Source organism: Mixophyes fleayi, chromosome 12 (assembly GCF_038048845.1).
Source record: "Mixophyes fleayi isolate aMixFle1 chromosome 12, aMixFle1.hap1, whole genome shotgun sequence".
NCBI lineage: Eukaryota > Metazoa > Chordata > Amphibia > Anura > Limnodynastidae > Mixophyes > Mixophyes fleayi.
The window spans coordinates 67,832,367-67,836,649 of NC_134413.1; the positions used below are offsets into that span (position 1 = coordinate 67,832,367).

General features: G+C 38.5%; 1 long non-coding RNA gene across 1 annotated transcript; it reads right to left on the reverse strand.

Annotated features, from left to right (window-relative positions):
• Window positions 1-559: 559 nt before the first annotated feature.
• LOC142108254 (uncharacterized) lies at window positions 560-3,289 on the reverse strand. Its single transcript, XR_012680133.1, has 4 exons — window positions 3,166-3,289; window positions 2,031-2,103; window positions 1,387-1,467; window positions 560-686 (listed from the first exon to the last, which is right to left on the reverse strand). It is a non-coding gene; the product is annotated as an uncharacterized LOC142108254 (long non-coding RNA).
• Between the last annotated feature and the right edge of the window lie 994 nt (window positions 3,290-4,283).

Consider the following 4,283-nt stretch of genomic DNA (forward strand, 5'->3'; position numbering starts at 1 on the left):
TCAAACGTACTAATTTCTGTGTGATATACACTGTGGATGTATGGGGCTATATCTGTTCATTCTGTGAGGGCAGAGAGACATTACATGGTAGTGCCGAGGAGTCATCACACCAAGGACATGGTTGTATTGAAGATCTACTGGACCCATCTCAGATCAGCTGCTGGACCCAGAGTGTTCAGCTGTCATTGCTGTTACCATCTCTGTCCCTCCGGTGCTGATGTCTGCAGCCTCCTTGATGGTAGCACCAGCCGACACACCTTCTGTGGACATGTGAAACAAGTGCCCTGGCTCTGTGTCCAGCAGTGAGTATGATGCCAAACAAACATACCAGGCACACAGCTACTCTGAGCTGGTGGAAAACCAAAGAGTGCCCGTGCGGCATAAAAGTGTCCAGCAGACAAATGGATACAATTGTGCAAAATTGTATGTGCTGTGTATACACATATTATAAATAGCAAATTACCCTGATCATTTAGTTTCTTTCCTTCTGTTTAAGCACTATTTTTATAATAAACATAACAAATAATAAATGTCTTATGAAATGACGAATACACACACAGTATGAGCATAGAATTTACTAAATATGAACTATATTTAAACTACAATTTTTAATAAATAATAATGATTATTTGCTTCATCCAGCAGGTTCAGCAACTTGTTTCATAAAACACTTCAGGCAATGAGGTCTGTAGGTGCAAAAAGATAAAATATCAATGTACATTGTGTTAGTTTACCTCCTCTATTCATAGTGATATTTCAATATTATGTATTAACAATAGTAATAAAGGAACACATAGTAAAATGGTCCGGTAACCCATAGCATCCATTTATATAAAAGCTTTCATTAATGTGACTACACCAGGCTACTAATGGCTGAATGGGTCCCATGAAAAGTCTAATGTGAGACCTGAAGACTCAGGTCGGAGCTGGTGAGAAATGTAAGTCCTCATGTTACTAATCTCCGCAGAATATAAAGTGTTGTAGAGTCACATGTATAAGAGCGCTCCTTGCTGTGCAGAGGGAAACATGGACATATCTGCTTTACAAAAGGACATGTCTCACCAGCTCCGAGCTGAGTCTTCAGGTCTCACACTATACTTTCAATGGGACCCGTGTTACACCTCCCACTCACGTGTGTGCGTGTGCCCAGTGTGTGTGACAGGTCGGATGCACATAAATGATGTGATCTGGTCAGAACCTGACCGTGCATTGATAACACATAAATATATATTATGCAAAGTCATGCGGGCATCTAAGTACATGCACACACTGGATTGTGGACCAATCATACAATCTATGTGCAGGACCCAACAATACCTTAAATGGTCCTGAAATAATAATACTGGTCAGTATGTTATAATATTAATCATGAAACATGATAATTACCTGATTTTGGGGTGATGACACGCTGGGTAGGTTTCTTGCCTCAGGATTGCTGATAGCTTCAACTACCTCTGTCTCTATGCTCTGCAAAACATACATAAATACATTATATTTCTAGATAAGAGTAGTAAGACTAAAGGACTGATTGTATTACACCACCAGCATGAAACAGGGCTGTATGTACTGTGACAGAAGCACTGGGAAAGAAACGAATGGCAGGTATTTAAGACCTAGATTTCTGTCATTTATATTTTAAACCACTGGAGAGAGATTGCTTAGGTGTGTGGGGAAAGCTTCCCAGTGCAGGTTTCAAAGCAGACTTACTAGGAGTTGCACCTGCGTGCTGCCTTTAAAAGGCTGCAGCTCTGATCACACCCTCTGTCATTGTCTGGGAAGGAGGTCAGGTGGCTCCTGAGAGAAACTGCAACTTTGAATGGGATAATGTGACAGAAATCTGCACTATCCACGTATACACCGGACAAGTATAATTATATAACACCTCTCACCACACTGACATGTGGACGACCTCTAGGAAACATGCATCCAATATTTAATCATATTTTTATTCCAGAGTATGAGATCATTATGTAGATACCCCGGTGTATCCCCATAATAAGTCGCCTTCTTGTTGTCATTGTGTTACTCACCATTGTAAAGCAGCAGGCTGCATACAGAGGAGTAGATATACACCCGATAAATGATGTCACCAGGACCACAATACTAAGCACCGTTATTAAAGAAATGTAATAAATAGTGGATGGAGGAGAGACAGTAATCACCTGTGTGTATAATTCTGTCTGCCTTGTTCTTTATCACAGTAACTTATACCTAGACATGTATGTTATAACTTAATACACAAGTAATATTGTCATTAATAATTACTAACAATGACAGAAATGTGTTTCTTATATATCATTACTTAGCCCTATATAGGAAACTGATGTGTATAAATGTCATTCTGCGCAGTGCTATGCTGTATTATATTTGTATGACATTTCCTCCTATGTGCACACTACCATCGCTGTCCATGTAGTACACGGTCATATTAAACAGTACTATGTCCCATCTGTGCAAACAGCGATCAAACATTCAGAGATATATATTGTATCCAATTTATTACATCACTAATAGATCCGCAATTACATAGATCTAATAGTAAGAACTACATAAGACTTGTTAGAAGTTACGGTACACTTTGTCTGCAGTATAAGACCCATTTTTGTGGGAATCTGACTAAGTATTAGTGAACTGTGGCTTCAGAAAAATGGTCGTTATTCTTCTTACTTATGTTTTGGCTCTAGTGTTTCTGTTACACTAGGAAAAAAGTAAATGCAGTTTCTTGGCTGCTAAAAGTAAAGCACTGGGAGAGTAACTGTAACACTAATTGTATTATTTTGTGCTATTTAATTGGATGTAAGGTGAGATTAGTAATCATGTGTAAAGTTATATTAACTTACTAGGTATTATGTTAGTTTGGAAAGATGGTCAAGATTGATGTAATTAAAGGTGGTAAATATTAATGTGGGTTTTTAATGTGCAGCTTACATTATCCCTAATTGGGTTTTATTCACCTATGTTATTACATTTATATACATTGTGCTTTTTGGCCTTTGTGCTGTTCTGTAAATACAATTACTGGCATGTTAGGTAAAGGTGCTGTACAGTTATATACAAGTGACACGTCTGCACCATAAAGTCATGTTCTTTCCCAGTGTCCTAATACCAATTGCTGGGAGAAGCCACGTTCCTGTCTTCTGTCCAGTTCTTTGACATAAAGGATACGTGCAAATCATCTCAGCTCCCACATCCTCCATCCAGTTCCCCAGGATGTACATTATGGAGAATACATGGAGGATGGCCGAGTGCACACATAGGTTGCTGAAGAAAATGATGTACAGATGAGATTTCTTCATGCATGTAGGGTTCTATAGAGACAAAACATAAAGTACCACATTCATTAATGTTAGTGATGGTATTATAATTCAATTAAAAGAAAAATACAGGTAACAGATGTTGGGCAGTGCCCCCATATTAGCTGATGATCTCTCTGCCATAAGTACGGTTAGCGGAAAGATGGCAGCCATGCTTGTGTTGCCTAGCAACATGATGCGCTGCAGGGGGCACTGGGAGAACTAGAAGCCATTTATTTGGCTACTATTATAAATACTACACACGTTATAATGTCACTGTTGTGGTAATTATCATGTACCTCTGCTGCCGATGGCCAAGCGCCAATGATAGGCCAGTCGATGGCCCTCAGTCTTATCATTGTATGGAAGCAGCAACCTGCAATGACAATACAATATGTCACTAATAATTCCCTACTGATAAATTATATAACAAGTACAAACAATTTATAGAGAAGGATGTCCCCTAAGGACCAATATACCTGTGACCAAACTCATTTTAAGTTATTGTATAAAATTGGCGATATATTGGAGTAACTGGGCCCCATGACCAGTTTTGCTGTATTAAACTTACAGTTTGTGATGCTAAAATGGGGATTAGAAAACACAACTTTTCTGATTGTTCAGTATACACAATGTTAATAACAATTAAATTGTTAAAAAAAAGTGTCAGAAAAGTTCTTTTGAACTAAACAATGTGCGCTCAGGTAATAAGATAATAATCTTCCATTTTTCTGATGCATGAAAAACAGGGTTTGCTGTAATTGTGATGAAACTAATGGGAAACATGAAGCGTTATATAATGTTATCTCCCTTGTGCCCATTGACTAGTAATATTAATATCACAGTGCTCACCTCTCCAAGATCTCCTTAGATTGACATAGGCCACAACTATAGTCAGCAGTATCTGAATGTGGAAAGTCAACCCGGCTGATAGTGGGACTACTATGGTGTGGTGCTGAGCCAGCCAAATACATCTAAACAGGAAGAAAA